We start from the raw sequence: 26,727 nt of genomic DNA on the forward strand, positions 1-26,727 counted from the left end.
TTGCCCCAAGAAAAGCCAATAAGAAGTGAATCCAATTAAACAGCACATAGTTTGGAAGAAAATGCTCTGTATATACCACTAGTGGATCCAGAAGGAAACTTGGAGAGTGTAGGTCAGGCCTTGTTCTCCTAGTTAAGAGTGCACAGCAGAAAAGAGAATTGAATACGCAAACATTTAAGCAACAGTGTGATATTCAGATGTATTCTTTACAGAATTACATTAATGATTTATAATAAAATATACCATAATATCCTTTCTATTTACAGGACTCAGAGTGGGAATCACATTCTCACATAGCTGCTTAAATAACATTAATCTAGGAACTTTTCATCTGAACACAGCATACAGATTTCTTTAAGCAATTTGACCATTTAAAGCAGTAACTGTTTGCTTTGAGCAAGAATGTATGTATGTTCTTGAGCCAGTGTCTTTCCTACATTAACACTTGTTGAACTAATGAACATTTCTAAGTAGATCTTTGTCTTAAGCAACTAATGAATGGCCTTTGAAGATATTTTTAACCCCCCAGTACCAGCTTTGGGGTGCCATGCTTTCTTCAAGTTTGTAATTCTAAATTTATTCTTACTTAGGGAATCTTTTCAAAGTCGAGTTGGCCAAAATGTAACTATAGTAAATTGTACAGCACTGCCTCTTTAGCATGCAACTAATCATGATCAAAGATAGATTACATGGGGACTTAAAGAAAATACATCCATAATTGCCATTTTAGTTATAACCTGACAGATTAGAGTTGTTCAGGGTTGGAGGGAACCATGGATGTATGTGCAACTTATGTGAAAACATATACAAGCTACCATCCCCAGTGTGCTCTACATACCTTCACTCCCTTGCTGAAGAGTCAGTAATCAAAATAGCAACACCAACCAAGATACTTAGTTCACAGAGCATTCTGGAATCATTTTAATTCTTAAAACAACTCATAAGTTTGCCAAAGCACATGTTATCCGCATTTTACAAGTAGAGAGTCTGGTCTGTGAAGTTTAAAAAGAAAGATGATATGCTTAAGGACACAAAATTCTTAAAGGGGGCATCTGCCTCTCATGACTCACACACATTGTGAGTGGCTCAGCAGAAACCGGGACCCAACCTGAACCTTTCCCATACCACAGCTATCAACCAGGGTACAGAAGAACTGCCGAAACATGATGTAGAAGCGTTGCTCCTCAGAGGAAGGATGCTCCCTCGGGCCATAGAGGCACATGCTATAATTCCAGGCAAGAAGGAAAAAATAAATAAAAGATGTGTAGCTACCTTGTATGAAGTGGGTTTTCCCCACTTGAAAAGAAACCTTTGAAAATACAGAATTTACATTATTCATATACTGAAGAAATTTTGATGGTTTTCTATGAAAATCACAATTATGTGTAATGTGGTTGTCCTTTACAACCTGTGAAGAATGTGGACTTCTTTGTCTAAGAAGGATCTCGATCCTAATGTGAACAGTCCTTCCCACCTACTAGGATTTATGCCTTTTCCATTAAAATTTAGGTGACTGTAATCAGTTTTGTATCCTGGAGCACCTAATCTAAAACAATTGTCTAGGAATACGAGTGATAATGGACTACTTTGCTAAACAGAGAACACCCAGAAACTGAGGAAGAATCATGATGGTGAATCCCACAGGCAGACTTTTGTTGTCAATACAGAATTCAAAGCCGTCACTAAATTCTGCAATCCAATGAATAGGGAGCGTTTTAAATTTAAAAAAAAAAAATCTCACTATTTGGTTCTAGAAACCAACAATGGAGGGACTCTGTTACTCAATATTACATCCTTCAGCTATGTACACACACCCAGTCATCAGTGTGAGTTGAAACTTGCAACTTCTTATTGTTACTGTCTCAGAGCCTCGGTCAATATGAAATAGCAAGATGTCCTCAGTACCTTGGTCTTAGAACACTTGCCATCTAAATTGACATTTCTTCCACAATAAATAATTTTTCACGTTTATTATTTTAATAAGTACTTTTGTATAAATGGAACTTATTCCACCTTGTAGGTCATGAGATTAAAATCATGGTCTAAGGTCACACAGCAAGTTTTAGAGGCACAGCCATATCTAGGCTAGCAGATAATCTCAAAGTCCAACATGTTTTTCTTAGTTTGTTGAGCATCAGTGTCATTTACCCAGTAAAGTCAACTAAAGGGCTTGCCAAAACATAGGTCCTCTTTAATTTACCTTTGAGTTATCTCCTTGAGCAAGCCTAGAGTAAGACCCAAGGATTTACAATTCCATCAAGCTTCTAAACAACACTGATGTTACTGCTCTAGGAAGCGTTTTTTTAATCTTTTTTTTAATTCCTTTATTTTTTATTATTAAATTACAATTTATTCACTTTGTATCCCAGCTGCAACCCTCGTTCCCTCCCAATCCCATCCTTCCTCCCTGTGTCCTCCCATGCCCCTCCCCCAGTCCACTGATAGGGGAGGTCCTCCTCCCCTTCCATCTGACCCTAGCCTATCAGGTCTCATCAGGATTGGCTGTGTTGTCTTCCTCTGAGGCCTGGTAAGGCTCCCCCTCAGTAGGAAGCATTCTTTTAGGAACACTGGCCAACAGACTGAATGTCAGGGATAGATTAAGGAAAGAGGTTTTCTGAAACAAGTTAACTGTAGGTAAGCCACCTTGAGCTGTTTATTTCTCAGTTTCTGACCTCCATTTGGAAAGAACAGGACAAATATGGAGTGAGGACAGGGGGAAAAAAACGCTTCAGTATTTAGAAAAAGGTCAGGCCTTCTGACAGTTGGACACTGAGGAGCTGGAGAGAATGCTCAGCAGCTAAAAGTGCCTGTTGCTCTTACATAGGACCCAAGTTTGGATCTCAGAACACACATGGCAGCGTCAGAGAGTCACAACCTCCAGAGAGTATCTGATGCCTTCTTGTGGCTTCTGTGAGCATCTTCACACATATAGAACTCACATATAGAACACACACTGAGACACATGCACATAAATAAAAGTAAAAAAAAAAAAATTAGACTAGAGAGACTTGTGAATCAAATAGAAATATGACTGCCAGCCCTCAACAAGTGTCTTTAGATGGATCGCCAATGTGCCCTTTAACTACATTTTTAAATTTTTTAATATTTTTTCTTCACAGTTTATTCATTATATATCCCGATTGAAGCCCCCTTCCTCAACTCCCTTAAGTCCCAGACTCCCTCCCTCTTCCACTCATCCCCTTCCCCTAGTCCACTGAAAGGGGGAGTCATCCACTGTTGCCATCTGCCCATAGCTTATCATGTCTCATCAAGACGGCCTGGATCCTCTTCCTCTGTGGCCTGGGAAGGCCTGCATCATCAGGAGCCAGTGATCAAAGAGCTGAGTTCATGATAGAGGCAGCCTCTGCTTCCCTCACTCAGAGATCTAACTATATTTTTCGAATGCATGGCTTTGTATGGACCTAGAAAGTAGGTCTTACAGCAAAAAGAAGACTCATCTGTGATTTGCCAACCAGGCAATATAATTGATAAAGGCTCTTGTAATGTAAGCCCAGTTTGAATCAACAAAGTAATATATCTGCCAAAGTGAATTAAAAAAAAAAAAAAAGAACTAAGAATTTTTCAGTTAAATCGTAAGATAATCTCCAGACCAAAGTAGCTGATCGTGCCTGTATTAATTTCCTGGGCTTTTATAACAAATTACCACAAGCCTGATATTTTAATGCTGTGCATATTTATCCTCGTCATAGTTCTGAAAGCTAAAGTTGGAATTTGTTTTGCTGGACTAGACTCAGGACCTTCCTAGAGCTCGTTCGTTTTGGAAATTCTAGAAAACAGTCAACCTTCTTGCCTTTTCTATCTTCTGAAAGCCTCTGCACTCCGTGGCATATGACCCCTCTCTTCTTCTGCCAGCATGTCAACTGACTGGTCCTCCTACCTCTTTCTTATAAGAACTTGTGACTGTATTTATAGCCTACCTAGGAAATCCCAGATAATCTTTCCATCTTTACAGTGTTAGTTTAATCACATCCACAAGACCCCCTTGGCCATATAAGGAAACCTACATGTTCAGGATATTAGGACATTGGTGTATTGCGGGGCTATTCATCAATCTGCCTAGCACAGTTCCTTTGCAGTATGGTCATAAGACTAAATGCATAGTTACCTTTCTCTCAGCACCAGAATTTAAGAATTTATCCAAAAAGACAGAGAGCAGGACTATACAAGCCAAGACTATGAAAGCCATCTTGCAAACTATGGGCAAAGCAAACATGGAGAGGCACAGGCGAATAGAGTCTCAAAATAAGTGCTTTTCATCAATTGTTTGACCTGACGCTTGTCAGATAAGCCACGTCTACAACTCAGTTTTCCTCTGTTACAGAGAAATTATCTCTGGAAGACCATTTCCTTCTACAATGTCACTTAATTGCATTTTAAAACCAAGGACTTGCTTACCATCTCCAATATTCAGTATGAATTTTGCCCACTGTCTCTTCTAATTCAAAATTCACTTAAGTTTTTAATTTGGAATATGTTTTTAACGGACCTCTTTCTGTAAAAGCTACTGGTGAGGCTATAAAATAAATAAGTAATATGAGTACTTTCATTGGCTAATTTTTAAATATCCTACTGAATAATAGTATTTGTAGCATCAAATCACTAGTGTTAGTAATATGCATACCCATTTTATACACTGGAAAAAAGGCCCAGATCCAATGTCTCATTAAGTACTGTGAAAATATTTGGTACAAACACCTTTTATGGGATGTTGCCGAGTAGTGTGAGCGGCAGTCGTGTGAGACAGTGCAGTAAATAGGCCAAACAAAAATGGAAAGGCCTGTTCCCGCAGAGGTTCGTCTCAAAGCCGGAGTAACGATCAGGAAGACAGTCACTGATGGATGACTAGTGCCAAAGAAATGAGGACGAGCTGTTTATTTGCTTATGGTACTTAGGCCTGTTTTCAGATAAGGTCATGGAATTAACCTTTGGTTCTCAAAAGGAAACAGGACTGGCTTGATGCTAATCTTCCTACAGTATTAGGGTCACCCCATAAGCACTGACTTTTAAGTGATGATTCACAGAGGACCACAAGAATCATTTGGAGGAAGTTTATAAGAAGAAAGACTTTGAGAGATGAACCAGAAAAGGTGTGTGAAAGTAAATCAAATTTTGGCATATGCTGAGTTATGGCATTTATTATTATATGCAGAGTATGCATGGAATTTTGAACTAAAAGCTAGAGAAGTGAGGTCGAGAAACTGTCATGCATAGTAAATAAATTAACCCTTTTCTGTTTTCCCTATGCCTTACACTGGAGATTTATTCATGTAGGTGTACATCAGTAAAGTGTGGTGTACCATGTATGAAGCTACTCATTTGTGCATATGACTGAGACATAGGCTTCTGGGAGATTCTTGTGGTACTGTGTGGACATGTCCAGTCTTTCATAGACCAAAACTTCGTGGGGAAAATGAGAGGGCTGTGTCTACATTTGACTCTCAAGCTTCTGAACTCATTAAACTAGGCTTTTTCCTGTAATCTGTTTGGAGATTTTATAAAGCAACTGCCAAGTAAGTCAGGGTCTAATGACTGGATTAGTAGCTATTCTAAATGAGATTTATATTGGTATGCTATACATGAAGTATCTACCCCCTTTGTCTACTCTAAAAACATCAGTAATTAGCTGGGTGTAGTGGAACACACCTTTAATCCCAGGAAGGCAGAGGCAGTGGATTGCTGTGAGTTCGAGGTCAGCCTGGTCCAGGTCAGCCAAGACTACACAGAGAAATCTTGTTTCAAGAAACCAAAAAAAACAAAACAAAGTAAGAATCAAAAATTTCATTGACATATTTATGCTAAAAATTTACACATTATAAGAAAATTATTTTATTATAAGCAGGTCATCAACTCTTGAAATATCTACCTATGAAGAAAAAAAATATATGTTTACATGTATGTATTATTGTAATCCTCTCACCAAAGAAATGGTTTAATAATCTGTTTATTTGAGTGCCAAATAAAAATCCTAGCTTCAACTAGTTTTCTTTGTTTTATAATGACTTTCATTCTTTTCCCTATTCATTTCTTTATTATATGTATATTATACACTACGCATTTAGTGTGGAGGGGGAAGCAGCAGCCTAAGTGATTATGCAAACCTTAAATATAACTACATGTTTGTGTGTGTTCATATGCTTTTTAAAAGAGCACGTCTGTGACAGGGAGTGACGGATAGCATTGTCAGGGGAAAAATTAAAGAGACACGATGTAATTATCCAAACTGGAATTAAGCCAATTAATAACCTGTGTGCTAACATTACCCTCAAAGTGCTAAAAATACCATCAGATACTTGAATGCCCTGTGTGGCCATGGTCAGCAAGCTTCACCTCATCCTGTCTCAGCACTGTGCCAGGGCATGTGTGCCCTGGCTTCTGATCAAGGGCTGTGCCTGAGAGGCACCAATGACATAGTCCAAGCTCAGGGGACTCTAAAGTAATAATGATGAGACTTACATTATTTCTAATAAAAATTTTAAATGCCTTTTATTCATTTGCTGTTCCTTTAACCTACCAGTTCATGCCAGGATAGCACTGTTGCTGAGAATGCAGACTTAGGCTCATATTGCCTGTGTTTAATCCCAGCTCTGTTTACAGCTCTGTAACTTAGCAAATTCCATGACCTCACTGTACTTGAGTCTTCTCTGCTATGAAGTGGAGGCACCAGGGTACCTAACTCATAGTATTGCTGTGACAGTAATTTATAATAGACTGCTAAATCCAAAGAAACTGTCCCAGAATATACTGGCTATCGTCTCTTTTGTGAGTCAGGAAGTAAGTGTTTCTTGAACTTGATTTTCTGAGATTTCATAGCCTTCAGATGACCTAACACCTTGTTAGTTTATATTTTAGAAATTTGGGGTTCTAAAGTTCATCAATCTCTGTTGCCAGCCCTATCTAATAGAAGTCTGCATCTTCCATCTTTGTTTTCTTACCTGGTTTTACGTCAGGCTTTGAAAAGAACACACTCAGTACATGCACAGATTATAATTTTGCTTTTCAACCTTCATATTAAGCCTTTCTTAATAACTGCCAAGTAGTTACAAGTCTGTGCTTTCCTTCTATTAATCTTTGCCATCCTCAACTGGGCCAGTAATATCACATATTACAGATGGGAAAACTGAGGCTCTGAACAAAGCTGTGTCTTGTGAAATGCTGTTAATGTTATAAAGCTGTTTGCAGCACAGCTTGTGCTCTTCATACACGTCTTTGTAAACACCTCCCATCCTGTCGTATACTTTGAAACCTGCTGGAGGATCCACCAATGTCAAAATCAATTCTGTCTCCCTCACCTCCAAAATGGCTGTGGACCTTGTGTTTCTGGCTAGTCACAGCAGCTGTTAGTAAAGAGGTCAGTGTGCAAATAAACTAAATCACTTTGGCTATAACTTCTTTCAGATGCCTTGCTCTTGAGTGGGTTCCAGGTGCCTGACATTTCTTTCGGTTTTCTTCTTTCACCCTAAGTAGCACCATCGTTACTGAAGCATGACTGACAGTTTTTGCTTTTATACACGTCATGATTCTTGTTTTAGGACAAGAGGCTTAATCTCTTCAGTAGCATCTGATGGCACTGTTCTTTTTATAAGCACCTCCTCCTTTTAAAACACGCACCCTCAATTTTCTGTTATCAAGAGAGAGCTCTGTACTAAGTGTGATCATGTGTCCCCAAAAAAGATGTAATCAAATTCATGAGCAAATAACACAATTGCCCCCTTTTATTTTGGTGGCTTGTTTTCAATTGAAATATATCAGAAAAGTTGCCCATAGCTAATCTTCCAGGTAGAAAAATCTCATTAGTAATTTAAAACTCTGTCATAACCTGAAAGACTCAATCTCTTTTCACCTACACGGTGCCCGTATTTTAGAAATGTGTCGTATGAAAAAGCCACATCTTCTTACATGGTGGCACGTAGCAGATAACATTCACCAAGGAGACTGTAAACTCTGGGTGATCAATCCACTGCCTGTGTTCACTTGAAAATGTAGCACAAGCTGTGCTGTGCTCAGATGGGACCCCATAATGTTACAAGCTCTGGTCTACTCTGAGAATGAACCAAGAACTTTAATCCCTTATGCTTAGCATTCATACTGAACCAATAAATTATTTTTCCTCCCATGTAGATGTTTGGGGGGTGGGGGCGAATAGAGGATTTTGCACTAATTCTTTAGATGGAGGAATCTTTCTATTCTGGAGGCAAGGGTGATTTTCATATCTGTTGAGCCAGAACCTTTTAGGAATTCTAGTGGTTCAGTGAAACAGCTTGCCAGGCTTCTAGAACTGTGGGTGCTATGTTAACACAGTTATTGCCTTTTTGTGATTTATTGCTCTCAGTTTCTGGGCCTCAGTTTTCTCCCTTGCTGATTTAGGGGTGGGAGAGGTTCATCTCTAGGTCTTTTTCCAGCTTTGTATTCTCAGGGTCTGCAAATCGCCTTCAGTGTCTGCCGTAGTCTGCTTTGCCAGCTCTGTTTGTCACAAAGATTAATCCATTTTAACTGTACCTTGGAGTGCACCCGGGAGAGGAGGATGGATGGATTGTTTTGCACCTATTATTGCCTCAGAACTTTTGCCTTTTTAGACAAGAATGTGCCGTGCCTAAAATCTGTTTGCCTGTCTGCCCACTGACTTTGTCTGTGCTGATCTCTTGCCATAGTGCCTCTTTCTCCAGCATCCATTTCCCTCCAAGATCTAGATTCGGCATCCGACTGTACCTGTCTTGTTCTCTGCAGCATCTGTCTGCTACACTCCTAGCCCATCGTTAATAAACTTTCAGACATGACACACAAACACCCAGTATGCTGACACCTGCTTACAAATATCTACGATTCATAAAACTAGGAGAGAAAACTGCATTTTTTTTTTAAAAAAAGACCTTTATCTAGTGCCATTTGTATCTGCACTTTTTGTTTAGTTGTAAGTTTTAATAGTTCCCCCTTTGAGGGTTTGTCAGTACGAGCAGTATTGCTTATCAGAACACACCAACAGTCTTTTTGTAATATTCGCTTTCCCCTCTGGTTCAGCCGAGCCTGCTGACAGATCATTCAAATTCAATTGTTTTATGTCTAAGCCGAACAGCTAATTAAAGTAGGGATGATTAACCTGACTGGCAGTGTCGCTCTCCCTCTCGCGCTCTCTCTCCCTCTCCCTTTCTCTTTCTCCCTCCCTCCTGTTCCAATCAGTCTTTTTCTCACACACTCTCTCTCCTTCTCGGTGTGTCTCTGTCTCTCCCTCTCTCTCCTCCCTCTCTCTTCCTCTCTCTCAGTCTCTCTCTCCCTCCCTCGTTTGCGCTCTCTCTCTCTCTCTCTCTCTCTGTCTCTTGCTCTACTGTTTTTTTTCCTCTCTCTCTCTCTCTCCTAAACGTGGTCTGCTTGCTGATGGCAGAATGGCACTCGGAGATTTGTGCATTGTGTCTGGTTTCCTACGGGCAGGCTGACCCAGAGCCTCCAGGGACTTATCAATAGACCACTCAGAAGAGACACAGACAGGAGAGAGGAGGAGGGGTGGGGGGGAGAGAGAGAGAATCAATATCAAGAATAGAAGGAGCTCCGAAGCCATTTTTTTTTTAAAGAAGTATCGGGACTTGGGAGAGGGTGACAAAGAAGGTTTTTCAAAGAGGCAGTGGAGGAGGTTCTAATAAATTTGGAAGGAAACAGTTCCCTGTCTTGGGAAAAGGAGAACTCCTGACTGATTAGCATTCACACCAGGTATGAGATGTTCTACCCCTTATCACTGTGTCGCAACCGAGGTGGAAAGGCTTTTTTTTTTTTTTTTTAAGGAGACTGAGGGAGCATGTATTTTGCTGTGTTTGTTGTTGGGGGGTAAGAGGGGTGGCGTGAGAAGCTGTGGGCATTTGTGTATGGGAGCAGGGAGAATGGAAGCAGTACCCGGGGGGTGGGAGAGAGTATGGAGTGTGTTACTGTCTTCCCTGTCTTTGTGCACCCCTGGGGGGTACCCAAGTTCATTTCTAGCAGGTGGATTTAGACAGGAGTTACTTAACGCTTGACCGCCAGTTTTGAAAAAAAAAAAAAAGAAAGAAAAAAGAAAGAAAAAGAAAAAACGCTGCTTCCTATGTCTGTTAAAAGGAAGCTCCAATTTCTCTCTCTTTCTCTCTCTCTCTCTCTCTCTCTCCCTCTCGCTCCCTCTCCCTCACTCCCTCTCTCTCCCTCTCCCCCATCTCTCTTCCCCTCTCTCTTCTTTTTTTCCTCTTCTAACCAGACAGCGGGAGGGTTCCTGGCTCCCAGCCAGCCCAAAAGCCTCTAAGTGTTTTGCACTTGTTTCAGGGAGTAGCTGCCCGGGGATTTTTCAGCATTTTCACTGGAGAACAAAGAGTTCTTTACAAAGAGGGGGGGGGGGTAATGTCTGATATATGTTTCTCTTTTTTTATTAGTTTTTTTTTTCCTAAAAAAGAAAGAGACAGGAACAGAACATTACTCTATAAAGACACAAAGACATTCAAAAGAAACCTAGTTATCTTTTCTCTCCATCACCCCTACATATATACATGAAAAATTAAAAGGAATGACTAATTAAGTTGGCTGTGTTGCTCTTTTCTCCTCTTCTAGTCTTTCTAAATTCAACTGTTCCTCTGCTCACTCTGCTGTTCTTTCCTACTTGCAGTAAAAGTTACTCAGGATGCATCTCCTCTTAGCATGTCTGTACCGTTTTTGTGTCCCTGAAATCTTGCAGAAGAAAGCGTAAGAGTCCATCAAATAATCAATTTAGCGGCAAGAACATCCTCTACTTTTGCCACTTGGGTAAAAAGTTAATTATGGAATTTGAGCTCCCAAAATACCAATGGGGTACAACAGCTCATTTGCTCTCCCAAGTTTTTGCATCCATCTGTTTAAAGAGCATCACTTGTGTCACTTGTCAGTTATAAAGAAAAGGTAGTAAGGAGTAAATGTTTATCTTTATATTTTGTTCCTATGACATAAATGACCAGCCCCCCAGAGAGATTATTTGTCCCATCTATGATATATTAGTTCAAGCAAAATATAGTCTAGACGGAGGTTTTTCAACAATTCTGATTGCCACATAGCTTTGTATTCTTTTTGATGTTTTGCCTATGCGTGTGTATTTCCACTCTAAATTTGTGTTTGTAGCAAACATTCCAGAATGCTTATCATTTTCATATTAATCCTCTAACAAAAGAAAAGAGGAATCAGGACGTGAAGTGTGTATGCAAAGTGTAGTAAACTGTTTTATTTTTTAATACATGCTGTACACTTTATATTTTTATACTAATATTCTTGAATTATAATCCCAGGGAAGTGCTTTCTTTCTGAAAGTTCTACTCTTAATGCGTTTACATTTAGAGTGTCATTTGGTAATCTTTTGAAGGTACGTAATGGACACTAAACTGAGCAAAGGGGAAGTAGCCACAGGCGCCACCACCAAAACCTGCAAACACAGCCCGGGCTGAGCACAAACTGCACACAACTGTGGCTCAGAAGGAAGCAACTACAGCAGTTGTTCACGAGTCAGAAACTCCTTCGCTCTTCCTCCCATTTATGGAAAAATAAAATGTATTCATTGTCCCTGAGGGTAGGCACTATAAGAAAAACTACAGGCATATGCATTTTCCCATATTTGTGAAATGTGTGTCTATCTGTGATTCTTGAGGGCACCGTGCTTATGGGGCAGAGGGCAACGCCTCACTAGTCAATGCTCCTGGCTGGGAAGTCTCAGTGCCTTGTGTTTGAAGTAACTTGATAACAAGGAGTCTTTTGGGGAACCCATCTATGTGTGTGCTCCTTCAGTAATGACCCTCAAATTAAACCTGGCACTGGGTGGCCAAGCTAGCACTTGACCTCACCCTCACAGGAGGATACTAGAAGTAGAGGAAGTTTGGGCAAATCCGATATTTCTAGGGTAGGTCACTTGTTACAGTTACATGTTTTCTTGAGGAAAATTCTTGAATTATACTCAGATGTCTATATTTTTGTAGAATTTGTAATGCTTTTAATAGTGCTTAAGGAGTGAACAATCCTAAAATGAAAGTCAGTCGTCAAAAATAAAAGAAACTAAGTCTTTAAAAAGTTTTAAATTGAAGGCAAAAGATTTTGTTGCTTGGGGTTTTTAGGGGTTTGTTGTTGCTGTTGTTGTTGTTGTTTTCCTGCACTTGATTCCCCCTACCCACACTTTGCTTGGCTTCTTCCTTCCTTCCTTCCTTCCTTCCTTCCTTCCTTCCTTCCTTCCTTCCTTCCTTCCTTCCTTTCTTTTCCTTTCTTTTTCTTTCTTTTCCCCTTTTGACCCCTTTTGTTGTTGCAGCTGTTGTGTATATGCAGCTGCATATTTTGGGTTGTGTGTGTCTCTCCTCTCCCGCCCTTCTTCGTTCACTCTCTCTAGCTTTTGATGTGACCAGAGTGTTTTTTGAGAGGGACAGAGGGAGGACTAGGACGGACGGGGCTCTTGCTGAGAGCAGCAGTGGCTCCCCTTGATCCAACTCAGGCAGCAACCATCAGCTAGCTGTGCTGTGAAAGTACAGTGAGAGGTGATAGCTGTCATTCTGGGATTCTTCGTAGATCTGACCTGAGAGTAACACATTCACAGTCGAGGAGAAAGGGGAAAAAATAGAGGAGGAGGAAAGAAAAGCTCTTTGAGCTGGAATACACTGGCCCTTTCTTCCTGGAGGCAATCCGCTCTGGTTCTTGGCGACGCGTCCTGCACTATCAGATATCATATGACTTTTTATTTAGATTTCTTTCTGGAGAATGGCCTGTTAGAACTCTGTTTGTTTTCTTTTATTTAATTTCCTTCTCCGTTCACCCGCTAGTTTTGTGTATCTGCGTGTCAGAGTGTGTGCACGCATGCATATGTGTGTGCAATTTTTATCCTTGTTTTTGTTCTGTTGATCTGATGCTTTATTTAAGGACAAAGCTTTAATTATTTCAGTGTAGTGGTTTAATCATTTGCCAAAAAGAAAACCTCATTCCAGGCTTTTTTGGGGGGTCCATTTTTAAACACATCCACTAACACAGGAGGCTGCAGCTCCTAATGCCTGCTGGTCAGACCTTGGCCTACTCCCTCACCTTCATTTACCCCTCCTCCTCAGCAGCCTGCACAGCAGTGTAAGTTAGGAAACACCTGTGCAGAGTTCCGAGGGAAATAAAAGTAGAGGCAACTTCTTCAAATCTGCACTCCTGGTTTCACTTTAATAAACTTTTTTTTTCAATCCTTGATTTTTTTTTTTTTTTTTGGCACCCTCTGCTGAGCTTGAAAACATCAGAGACAGTTAAGAATATGTCTGTGGAGCTTTTGTGAGGCCAGCTGAGCACCACTGGAAAGTGGAGCAGGAGTTGCAACCCATTCAGAGACTTAAGAATTAAGTAAGAGGTTTAAATAAGGTCTTTGAGATCTGTGGGCTGTTCGTTCCGAGTGTGGTGATAGGTGGTAAATGGGATATTTAGGGTGTTCAAGGCAGAGAAAGAGAAATTCTCAAACAAGAGAGAGACAGGCATTTTTGATGCAATTGGTGTTTTTAAACCTTAACTCCATCAAAATTTTATTTTATATATCTCAAAATTTAACTGACCAATGTGTGATCAACTACCTTTCCACACTTGCTATGAAAAGCAATTATACTGACAATTATTGCTGGATTTACTCTAAAATTTGGCCTATTTCTTTTTTAGTTTTGAAGAGTTCATATTTTAGCTAGAAAAAAAAAGCCTAACTTCTCTCGATATGCAAAGGTTATCTATTCATTCATTATTCTTGCCATACAGAACATACTGGATCCTGATTGTGTGTGTGTGTTTTTGTGTTACAACACACAAGACTGCCTTAAAGATTCAGGTGACCGCTATATGCTTAAGATCTGTAGTTTCTGGTTTCTTGTTACTTGCTCTGAAATTATTTTTCATGAACCTTTAATGTGCAATGTCTTTTTATAAGCAATGGTGAATTCTGTTGAAACTTGAAGAAAAATTTATTCCACCCCTTTAAGCGTACCCAAAAGGGAAGGGAAAACTATTCTCCTTCGGCTCAAAAAAAAAAAAAAAAAAAAAAAAATTTTTTTTTTTTTTTGAAACCTTTTTCCCCAACAGAAAACTCCAAAACAGCTCTGTCTTAGAACGTTAAACTTGGCATGGGTAAGAAATATGAGTTTTGCTTTGTTTGAGGAAATTTGTTTTTGAGAAAACAATGTTATAAATATTTTTAAATTGCCTGCTGAGCATGCGCTGTCTCTGACTTTATTCATAGTTTTAAATACACACCAATGCAATCTTCTGAATGGCCACAGGTAAGGCTGTCGGTTTGTGGGATTCTTCTGTGAGGCACCTTCAGTGAGTCTCCTCAGTTTTCCAGAAGGGAAAGGGGCAGGAGCTGAGCTCAGAGCTGGATGCCCTTCTAACTATCATAGAGAAAGTGAATTGCCCACTCAGGCTTGCACACTGTACTTAGGGTAAGTACTATTCAACTTTTCTTTCCTGTACGAGTTGCCTGCCTTAACTTTCTGGCTTATTACTAGCAGAGTAAACGGAGAAAAAAAAAATTAACTCAAGGAGGAATTTGACTGAAACAGAAGATTTGCAGATTTTTAAGGGCATCTATTGTGCATAAATTTAGGGATACATGAATTTGCCAGTAACATTCTAGCAGCTCAGTGCTTACAGAGCAGAGATGTGCTAGTCTGAACATGTCTGATCTCATCTGGAATCGAAAGCTAAATCTAGGTGGGCCTGTAATAATACCAGAAAAGGAACACATGTATCTTTTGTGCAGGCTTTTTTTTTTTTAACCAGCCTTCCAAAGGCAAATGACAAAAGAAGTGGATTCTCTTTTTGCTTAGTTGGCCCTGTAGCTTCCTCCTGCAGACACATACTCAGGTGTTATTGGTTTGTCGTCATTGATGCTGAATTGCAGTCTCTCCACTGTGATGGACACACTTCTCATTTTCCAGAAAGCTTTATCTCCGTAACTCGGTTCGATGTTGCCTCATGTAGCCATCTCTCTCAGGTCTGCAATGTCCCTCTCAAGCTTTGCAATTCTGATTGATTCTTTCTGTTTGTTATAGTTATGGTGAAGATATTTTTTTAATTTGGGGGACCTTTGTAACTATTCGGACAAGTTATCCTCTAAGATAAAATTTCTCATACTTAATTTGTGACTCAGAAGTGAACTTGTCTTGAAAAGATTTGTAAAATATCTAATTAACCATTTGAGTTTTGTTGTTGTTTTGTTTTTATATTTTTGTTTTATGAATTAAAAATATTATAATAAATGTAAATGATTGGTTTTTAACAAAGTACACATAAAGCTTTTCTTTATGTGCTTTAAGATCAAATTTTAAAATTCTGTGTGTTAGAAAGAAATACTAAGAAGCCTATAGGTAGCCTACTGATATTTTCAATACCCAGTTTGAAGTAATTCAGAATTTTAATTCTCATTCGACATGTTTCCTTTCATTGCCAATCATTATTACTTTATGTAGGGGTGTGTGTGTGTGTGTGTGTGTGTGTGTGTGTGTGTGTGTGTTTATCCAGGTATATATAAACATATATGAATGTATACTTGCACATACAGCAAAAGATACATGAAGCCACTTAACATTTACATTAATTCTGTTTTTACATAAAAGAACTAGTAAACTTTTGTTATTTATCATTTTTCTGTAATTTAAAAATCTAATAAACTGTTGGCTCTCTCTGTGTGATATGCTTACAAGCATCTATTTATATTCCCATGAATTACCTTATTCCATAGTTCTTACACACTCCTGCATTTCATGCACCTGCATTAATGCTGAAGTTTAATCAGAGACCGCTTGCTGTGTTCTGTTAGTGTGTTAACAAGTGTTTTTTTTGTTTTGTTTTTTATTTTTATTTTTTATCCCTTTCTAATCTAGTAGACTATGTTTCCATATGTCATGGTATTATGAGGAAGAAACTTCTAAACCTGTGATCTAGAAAGCTTTCAAGGAAACAGGAGATCTAAACTTTACCTTGCCCCTCCTGGGTCTGTTTGTCCATGCTACACCATCACAACCCTGAAAAAAAAATAGCAATAAGAAGTATGACATAATAATTTTTCTGATCATAAAACTAGAAACTTCCAAAGAAAATTGTGGCATATGTAGGAAAATGCCAAGACCTTCTCCAATAAAATCAGCTGTTTTATGCTTTTTTTTTTTTGTCCTTTTGAATTTTGTTTGTGACTTTTTTGGCTTGCTGAAGCATTTCCCTATAATCTTAGGAAGCCATAGCAAATTCCCAATGCCACAGCTACACTGTGCAGCCAAGGAGAACCCAGAGAGCTGATCCTGGAAGCTGTAGCCTTTCTCAGCAATCATACAAGGTAGGAGGAGTAAAAAGGCTACCCTTTTCTTTGCATTTTCCGAGTTTATTCAACCTGCCAGGGATAGAGATTTTCTTCATGCATCTTTTCTTCACCTACCTAAGGCTTTTTCTTCAATGCCAGTGACTTTCTGTTGCTTCCGAGAAATGGTTCATATGGCAAAGCATCCCATATTTGTTTTATATTGAAACATGGCAAGCTTTGAAAACTAGGAAGGACAAAGGGAAGGGGTCTTAGGGCATCAGCGAAATATCCAAAAGAGCATTTGATTCACAGCTTGTTTTAGAAGGTCCTGTCTCTGATTTATCTCTTCTGTCCAGGGCTTCCAAGTGTTAAAGTAATGAAGAGGATAACTACAGGGTACAAACTGTGATCTAACTGATGCAGTAGATGGAGCTCTTCCCCCTAAGTCTGTATTTAAATTAACGTCCCACTGCAGTTTGTGGGACTCTCTGTTGTAAGGTGTGCCATGATACACACATAAAATGAAAGCCAGTATAGCTGGAGGAAGAGATTTCCTGGCACTTTTTAAAGACAGAAATCATTTTTCAGAAACAAAACTGCAGGGGAGCAGTAAGGATAGCGTGGGAAGTGAAGTTTACCTATCTAAATTTCTCCCTGTGGTTCTTGATAATCCTAAGTGCGAAGTGAAAGCCGAACAGTTTTTATACTAGGGACTGGTACTAGAAACCTAGAAAAATATATAGCATGTACAGGGTTTCACTGTGTTCATGGCAAGCCTTTCAAGCTATTTGAACAGTACCGCTCTCCTTTCATTTGACTCCGCAAAGGAATCTTAATGCTGTGATGCAATTGTTTCATCTAGTTAGTCTAGAGAATCTGGCTGAAATGCTACAAATTCTGAATTGTGACAGCATCGTGGATGGCAAGGCAGATTTGTAAGGTGCCTTTGTAGGAGCAAAAAAACCTTCAACAATGACTGAAAATAGACCTCTAGTGTCTGTTTTAATATAGAAAGAAATACTTGTTTATTTCTTTTTACACTAAACAAAATGAGTAATTGCCACAGCATTCTTGCCAGTTTGTATTATCTTCGGTACCAGTAATAAGTTTGGTCATTGTCCTTCTCTGGTGCCAGGAGGTGAAGTATCTGTATGCAAGATATAATAAATTATCTCCCTTGGTCTGATGTCTTCACACAGATTGGAGGTATTATTGAGTATCTCTTGTTAAATCTCGATAAGATCATTTGGCCAAAATAGAACTGCATTGGCCCTACTACCAAAAGAAATAGCAGTTTTAAAAGACTTGGATTTCCTTTTCGCACCACGTGTCTGAGTTTGATACAGTCCAGGAAAATAGAGAGGATGAGACAAAATTATTCCTAAGCAGCCGCCGTAGGCCAAACACTGAAACAGTGCCAACCCGGACCAATCAGGCGGGCTGCTCAGAAGATGTGTGCTTTGCTGAGCACTTCTGTGAAGAGGAGAGGGAGGAGGCCCTTAAAACTGCATTCAGATGAACGAGTCTTCACTAATTTCAGCAAAGTCCATGGTAGCGAATTCAGCCACTTTTTGCCTCTGTAAAGTAGAACATGGGAGTTTCCCTGGCCAGCTGAGACCCCCTTGGTGTTGTGCTCCCACATCTTCTGAACAAAAGTATCTTTCTCAGTTTAAACAAGTGAAAAACTTCTCACAGAGAGCAAAGAATAAAATTAATGGAAACTCAAAATCAATTCCAAACCCATTTCTGGCATGATGAGAATAACATTTGTGCTGTGTTTAAAGCAGTTTAACACAAGAAAATGATAAAATGATCAATAGACTTAAAGCCAAAAATAACCAGGAGAGAACAATCTGCAATCCATTCCCAGTCCTGAAACTCTACACTTTAGATTAAACATGAAAATAAATGAATATATCTTTTATAAAGTGGCACTGTGAGCCTTATAACATAAACAGCAATGATGAGATACCAGCTAACAAGTGTACTATTTAAGCTGTGTTTTTAGAGTTTAGGATAAACATTTCTGAAGCTAAACTGTTGTGCATTTATTTGTATGTATGCACATACCATGACCATAAAAAGAACAAAAGTTAAAAGATATGTGCATTGCCTGTGAAGTACATTCTCACTCTATAATCTTCATACTATAAGAGCAAAAAAAAAAAAATCAGGCTTTGAGTAAAGCAAAAGAACATTTTAGGCTATATCAGAAAGTCAGTGAATGGTCAGTGTGCATCAGACTTAGTATTTCTTTTAAAGATACTTAGATCTTCCTTAATTCGTTAAAGTCAATGCATTCATAGATACATATTATACATATTTTATATCTATTGCTTTAATAGATTACTCTGAAGGACTAAGTTAACATTAATAAACGTTGAACCTGTGGATTCAAGGTCAATGAAATGCCACTATCCGAACTTAAAAAAATTCTCTTTAGTCTTAAGATTTTGCTCCCAATTAACAATCTTTTATCACTATATCAGAGTCATTTGACTGGCAGGATATTTCTTGATCATGTAAAATGACATATCTAGTTGAAACCTAACTGAAGAAATTAAAGACAACAAAGTTCAGACACACTGAATATGTTGAACTAAGGTGCAGCGGGAATGATGATAATTCTAACAAGCACCATGACAAATGTAACGACAGCGAAGCATGTGTGATTACAATCAGTAAGAGTGAACTGAGTGAGCCAGGTCAGAAGAGAGACTGGAGAGTGTGATGGGGTGGGGACTAATGACTAGCTATTGGAGATGTTTAAAGCTTGTGGCTGGAATTAACAGATATGGAAAAGAAGAGTCAATCAATTTTTAAAGTGGATAGAGAGGCAGTATTTTTCCTATAGAGTATAATCAATGACCGAACTCAGCTCTTCCAGGGAATTACAGTAACATCATGAGCTTCGCTTGTCCAGCGAGATAATGGCTGTGGAAAGCCACTGTGCGCGTATGCTTAAAGAGCTATAGGAGTGTGACTGCCACAACAAGTTGCTGAGCTCTTGCTTGAAGGCGACAAGCTCGGTTTTAAATGACCACAAAGCAAATATTATCATTAGAGAGTCAGAATCATCACGTCTCAAAGAACGAAGGGACCTAAGGCATCTCAGTGAAAGAATGTTGGACTATCTATACCATGTAAATTTAATTCCTATTTACATACATACACACATATATAACATGTATGTATGTTATGTATGTATAGAGAGAAAGAGGCATAGTGTAACTGATATGTGTGTGTGTGTGTGTATGTGTATGTGTGTGTGTGTGTGTATGTATGTATGTATACACATGGTAGGGTGTGTAGGGGTATGGTTTGTATTTGGAAAACAAATTTTTAATGGAAAAGCTTGAAACAGACAAAGTAAAGCTGCACACATATATTAGGACCAGTGGTGCTGCACACTGGTTCCTGGGACTCACAGGTTCTGAAGAAGCAAGTGGGTTCTACAGAGAATCAGGAGCCTAATAGAGTTGTATCTGGGATTGAGCCACTAACTTTTCCAATAAGGAAGATTTCACACAGCAGAGTGACAAGTTGTTCTTACAATGAGAAAGATAAATTGGGACATGAAGGAAAAGTTTCCTGACCACTGTGTACTCGTGCCCCAAACAGATCTGCAGAGCTAGGGAAGGATCAATATTCCCGAAGGAACTAAAGAAGAGATTAAAGGCACCAAGCCTTCCAGGTCCCTATCTTGGTGCCAGTAACCTCACCTTAAACAGGGCAGGGGCGGGGCTGTGTGGTGAGGGTACCTCTGTGTTCTGGAAGATGATGGAATATGGAAGAGTCCTAGGGGCTCTCTGGAGCTTACACTACTCCCCTGCTCCCCCCCCCCAAAAAAAAAAAAAAAAAAAAAAAAAAGAAAAGAAGGAGAAGATGAAAAGGAGAGAGAAGGGAGGAAAGAAGTACAAAGTCACAACTTTCTTTTCAAAAGAAGTCGACCTTCCTCCCTAGGAATTTGCTTAAGACTCCTGCATTTGAATATCAGTCGGAGTTCTAATCAGGCAGTGCTGACTCACTGAGCTGACAGACACATACTAGAGCTGGACTCCTCCTTGTCTCCTAAACATGCTCCATATTTTCTCATCCCTTTCTCCTCAGAATCCCAAATAAGAGCAACTTCTCCCTCCTTGTTTATATGACACAATGTATATTTTACTGACCCTTGTCATCTTCTGTTTCACAGATAAGTTCCTAGTTCCTAGTGTGTAAAGTAGACAATTCTATATAATTTAGGGCAATATACATAATTTTATTGGGCCTCATTTTCCATATTTGTAAACAGGAAAAGAGTGACCACCTTGCCTGGATATTAGAAAGGTTTTAGGAAATGTCATCTCTAAAGTGTTTAGCCTCACAAATAGTCCATGATTACTACTCAATATCAATTTCATTACTACTGTCACTAATGCTGTCCTAATTCTAGGGGTTTCTAACAAAACCTATGTCTAGGTTTTTCCCTATTAATATAATCCTTAAAATCATAAGTTGAGTTCAGTATCTTATTGGTCAATTACAGAATGATTTTAGAATAATAGAATCTGGTTTAAAATGTATAGAATCTCCTTACACAAACCCGAATTGTGCCTGTTCCTTCCTCACAAACCTTAAATTATCTCCTAGAGGTTTAGTACAGTGGTGATCATGGCCAGTTCCAGCTTCAAGTACACCATAAAAGATGTGAGTGTGGCTCGCTGTGGAGTCTTAGTGTCATGTCATCTCTCAGGTTCCCCACGGGCCTTTGGCCACTTAGGACGGCTCTTTGCAGCATCCCCAAAGTGTCGACTTGTATTCCTGGTTTATGTGATTAATGAGCTTCTTACAGCTCTGTCTGTAACTTGAACTAGAAACTTTCGCTTTGGAGAGCAGGTCAAGATCTCAAATTCCAGTTTGGTTGCATCTGTTATAAGCCAATTGTGTATTCATTACATTTATAGATTCCCTCTTCAGCCATATACTTTTACAGCCATTGAGAGCACCTGACTCCGTGCCGAATGTCCCCAGATTTTACTTTGGAGACCTGAAAATACAGCAGTGAGGCTTGGTGAAGGCTAGCTGTCATCTTTGGCATTTTCTTCCCTGAATGATCTAATTTCTGCTAAATTTGGTGAAGAGGAAAGTAGGGAAATTTTAATTGTCCAAAGTGTGGCATTGTAATTCTCTATTAATGAGATTTATGGTCAGTATAGTTTTTGTACACATTGTTGTTTTTCCAAAGATGTAATCACATATTTTGCAAGGGAAAAAAAACCACTAAAAACAGAAAAATGATTTTTTAAAATTGAAGCATATAAAGACAGAGTTAGAACTAACAGTAAATGCCAGGGTTCAGCTGTAGGAAGGGCAGCATCCAAGGGAAGCAAAGTACATATGGATATTGGTCCTTCAAGGTGCTGGTGAGAAAGCACAGTAGATAATGTGGGCATGCAATGATGGGCTGACAGCAGGGTATGCCAGGTCAGGAAAGCTGCCTTTTAATTCCCCATCACTCCACTTCTGTGGTATTTGTGAGGGAAACAGGGTCACATTTAGGAGAACTGGTAATTCACTGAAGGACTTTGCCTTTGCCAGAGTAATACTGTTGGCATCAAAAGAAAAAAGTTTTGCAGATTTCTGTATGTGCACTTGCTGTTACTGGTGTTCCTGGTGGGTGGCTGAATCATCCTGATGGCATTCAACAGGAACCAGCTGCTGAGAATATGAAAATGCATGCATTCATTCCTCTAGAGAGACAGGAGCATCTGCAAAGTCTTCCCATCTTGATAGTACAGATAATCCCAGGGCGCACTCTCTAGTAGCTTTTTGGTTTTTTTTAGTATTTTTTTTTCCCTGGAGACAGGGTTTCTCTGTGTAGCTTTGGCTGTCCTAGATATGCTTTGTAGACCAGGCTGGCCTCGAACACACAGAGATCCACCTGCTTCAGCTTCCCTGAGTGCTGGGATTACAGGCATGCACCACTGTGCCTGGCTTACTCTCCAGTAGTTTTAACTCTATTCATTTGCCCATCTTCTCTTCACCCTGAGTCCTAACTACAGCTATCTGGCATATGTGAGTCCTGAATCTACACCAGGATGCAGAGTCAAACAGTGAACATTTAGCCAAGAACTCAGGCTTTGCCTTGAACTGCAGCCTCAAGGGGAGAAAGTGGCATTCTATTCTCTTGGCCGGCCTGTCTGAAGATTCAGGCAAGGTCAGCCTTCTACTAGGTAAAGTCAGCTACTCTTCCAGTCGCACACCCTCACCAGAATACAGGCTCTTGAGCTTTCCTTTCTACTTATAAAACCTGTGAATCCTCTGTTTTCCTTGTGTACTTGTTGTTTTATTTTATTTTGTAATTATTGGTGGGGTTTAGCTTAGGTTTTGGTTTTGGTTTTGGTTTTGGTTTTTGAGCTAGTATCAACAATTGATGGAAAGGAAAGTGCAAAGAGAAGGTCTGCACTCTGTAACCTCCTAAGTCTTTCTCATCTCTAATATTTATGAATAATGTATTGAACTGATGGAAAAATGTTGAATACGTTCATTATGAATTATATTCATCAGTGTGATGCCTGGAATATAAAAGAGTTGTGGTGTAACTGCTTCCTTACAATACTTGCTCTGGTACAACAGAGCACTGTACCTTTCCTAGTCCACTGTGTGCCGTCCCCAAATGCATGCACTGCATGTCTGAGTAGTAACTGCAGAGGGGGTACCTGATGGGGTGACAGACAGCCAAGGTTCAGACGCATTCGGAGTAGGGTCTGAGCCCTGAAGGGAAGCAGCTGTGGAGAGGGATTGGTAGCGCAGGGTCCTCAGAAAGGAATCACTTTCACAGAGCAGACATTACTCCCGTGTGTCCTGATGTAGAGAGTGTTACATATGTGAATCAGGAAAGAGAGTCACAATCTTGATCTTGATTTTTTTTTTTCAAATTAGTATGAATAATGAATGTGTTGCCATTTCGAAATAAACAAGGAAGAACGGAAAATTCATAATTAAGTATTTATTAGGTGTAACACGAACATTCATTCTGTGCTTTTTCTCTACTGTTTTTACTTCATGGTTACGTTACGTTTAGGATTTATTTTTTTTAAAACTGTATTTCCTAAGCACTCACTGGATGTCATTAGTAGACACAGACCAGCAACATGTCAACAGGCAAGAAGCTGGGGTGTTTTTTAGGTAGACAGATAACCAACAGAAGAGATTACAGAGCGTTAACATAAGTTCACAATACCCTCATGAGGGTAGAGCCAACGTACACTATGTAAGGCCTGGGACTAGTCGGGCACAGCACAGTTGAGGACATTTCCGAGTTAAAGCAGTTTGGAGGAAAGGTAGAACATGAGCTCTAGCCTTTCCTGGACTCTCAGCACAACAGCCTACCTCAGAGAAACCTGTGCCTCCTCCTTTGTCACCTCAGAGCTCTGAGGAGAGGAGAGTCCAGTGCATCGCTGGAAACATTAACCTTACAGGGACCATTACCTCAAACAAAGTGTCCCCGCATTATTTATAATTATACATTTTAGAGAGTTCTTTCTTTCCTGTGGTCTCTTCAAAGCTAAAACTCATAATAACTCATAAAAGCAAGCATAAACTTAAGAACAAACACAATTACAATAGTTTATAAAATCTCAAAGAAGGAAAACGAAAGAGGGGGTGAGAAAAATAGTAAAACATACTTGCAGAAAAATTATATCGTCCAACGTTTGCATAAGGTCAGGAGAAATAATAATGGTGCTTTAACTGTAGAGTAGCATAACAGAGGAGCCAGAATGGTAGCATTTCCCTAGCCCTGACCTTTCTGTTCATTTGTCGAACAGAAAGCCGTCTGTCCTCATCTACCTCCCAGCAGTATGGCTAAGGCTAATGGTGCACACATATAGAAATGTACATATTATAGCTTTCTGTTTATTGCAGGGAAGAATCATTTTAAAATAAATGAATCAGGGCTTTGTTTATGTGTCTGTGGTGAAGGTCAGTCACTTTTTTTTAATATAAATTTTTAAGACTGCTTCTACTAATTACCAATTGCTAAAACACTTGAAAATGATGAGTGAGCCTCTCTCACCTCAACAAAACAGGTTTTTGAAAGTAGTCGTCAGTATAATGGTCCAAACATGTCTCACTAGACTAAAGAATCCTAGTGGCCTTGCTGAACATAGCATAAACTCATTAGGCAAAATAAAAGACAAGCTTTGTCACCAGATAGTTTTGAAAATCTTAAATTGGGGACATAGCCATTGATTTGGTACCAAAGTATAATTGTGGCTGTAGAAGTAAGCTAGTTGTGATAGGCTATACCCAGGCATAACATAGCCTTTGCCTTCTCGAACTTTCAGTAGCTGTGATTACCCACAAGAGACCTGCACAAGATTGTTGGGACCATTAACATTACCTCATGGAAAAAAGAAAGGAAAGGTTCACAAAACTGTACTCCTCCCCAGGGATTGATGGACAGTTGACAGTTCTGGGCACCCCATCCCTTGCTGAGAATGTATAGACAGTCAACAGTTGTTGGGAATGTGGCATTTTCTTCAGTGAAGTAGCCACTTCGAAGTTGCCCGTGCTTTTGTAAGTAACCCTAGTTACTTCATGTACCAAGCTAGACTTGAGTGAAATACAGTCTTTGGTTTGTCATTGATGCCCTTTCTGAGGTGAGTAGATATTTGATCATTTCACCAGGAAAAGTTCAGATAACATGTTTTATAGATGAGACAATGTCATCTATAGAAAGAACAGGAGTAGTCACCATTGCATACCAACATCTGTCAAAGTTGTGGGTATGTCTCAACAACCGTCAGGCTCGGTATATGTAAGGCCCCTAAATGGCTGGGAAAGAGGCTGTGTTCATCATACTCTGTACAGCAATTATTTGTTGATGTTGGTGTTGGTGCTTTAATCTTTTTCCCTTTCGGCTCCCCCTGGAATGATGACATGAGGAGGGCAGGTGAAGACAAATACATGTGATTTTGTTGCTGTTGTTGTCATGACTGCTACCCTCTAATAGCATGTCCTCTGGCCTCTTCCAAGCATCCAGGAAAGAGAAATTAACTTCCATGGAGAATGAAGTCATAGCTCCAACTTAGCATAAGCAGAGGAGAGTGCAGGGGTAGTAAGCATACTGTCAGTGAAACAAGTGAGTTTCTACTGGGCTGGGACCAAGTTCTCCTATTTCCTCAATTTTTTTCCAAACTGAAAAGAGCTATTGTGGTAACTCACCTGTGCTTCTGAACCTGTATGCACATGCCTAAGACCCACTCAAGGAAAGGACAGAAAGAAATCAGGACTTGCATCCAGGAAACCCAGCTCCCTTTTAGTAACTTTTGCCTGTTTTCATCTGTGTTTTCACAGAATGTGTTTCAGTTCCCTATCGTTGATGTCCTGGGCATCCTTAGGTCATGACAAAGTTGGGATTGGTGGGCACAACAGAAACAGCAGAGTCCAATGTATTCATAATCTATCAGATCTGTAAGCAGATGCCAGATTGCTCTAGTCTGGGTTGTATAATTCATCTGTGTTCTTATCCTGAGAAGACAGGGTTAACTGAGAGCCATAAGAACATTGGTACATGATTTTAAGTTTGAATCTTGGTGACAATAGGACTCGAATGTCTTGCTACAAAATGGTAACAAGAACCAGGGTCAGCTTTATGAGTGTCCAGCCTGTGCTAGTACTGCACAAGGCCCCAGCATGGAAGAGCTCCATATCAGCTTAATGCGTCACTGTGGCTGTCTTAAAATTCCTAATAATTTCTAATAAAAGGCCCCACATTTTTGCATTCAGCCCTGAGCACCACAAAATATGTAGCAGGTCCTGCCTGCCTAGAATTTATCTTTCTCTGGCATGCCAACTGAAGGTATCAGTCACATGTCTTCTCTTACTGAACATGATCACCTCTTTTGATTCCTCAGAAGCTTATTCTCCTGTTAAACTCTTTGAAGATTTCTCTCCAAGTTATGTGGTTCAAAGAACCCATCTTCCTTCCTCCAAACACCTTAAGGTGATTATAATCAAGGTGCTCTTATTTTATAATCAAAAACTCTGTAGTTCTCTTTGCCAAGTTGTTTGCTTTGTTTGTTTGTTTGTTTGTTTTTGAGGTTTGTGGTGTTTGGTTGTTTGCTTTGCTAAAGGCTAACACCTGGAGAAATATTTATATCATGGTAGAAAAGTGTTTGCCCTGTATTCCTATTAAAATAAGCACTGGTCATCAAACTAACTTAAAAACTGCATCTAGTATTCAGATTATCTTACCTGAAGTATTTCTTAGCCATCGTGTAATCAAATACATCAGTCTTATGAAAACAGGTTGATCTTCTAGTCCTGAAGTGAGAGCTTCAGCCCTCCCACTTCCATGCCACTGCTGGTTACATATCCTCTGCCAGCTTCATTGTCCCTTTGGCCTCAGCAAGTATTAAGCCCCTCATCGTTCGCACTAAAACAATAATAATGGTGTTATT

At 39.5% G+C, this 26,727-nt stretch overlaps 1 protein-coding gene across 12 annotated transcripts in view; it reads left to right on the forward strand.

Annotated features, from left to right (window-relative positions):
- The window catches only part of Zbtb20 (zinc finger and BTB domain containing 20), a 767,676-nt gene that overhangs the window by 634,252 nt on the left and 106,697 nt on the right, over positions 1-26,727 (forward strand). The window contains exon 1 of one of the 12 annotated variants that reach the window (XM_055624796.1): positions 9,569-9,720. The exons of 10 other annotated variants lie outside the window; for them this stretch is intronic. The gene's annotated coding sequence lies outside the window, so the exon portion shown is untranslated. Of the gene's footprint in view, positions 1-9,568; positions 9,721-14,072; positions 14,110-26,727 lie in introns of those variants that run through there. One more of the 12 variants, XM_055624798.1, reaches the window with a different exon arrangement.

This window comes from Psammomys obesus, unplaced genomic scaffold (assembly GCF_907164565.1).
Source record: "Psammomys obesus unplaced genomic scaffold, mPsaObe1.curated_primary_1811, whole genome shotgun sequence".
Classification (NCBI taxonomy): domain Eukaryota; kingdom Metazoa; phylum Chordata; class Mammalia; order Rodentia; family Muridae; genus Psammomys; species Psammomys obesus.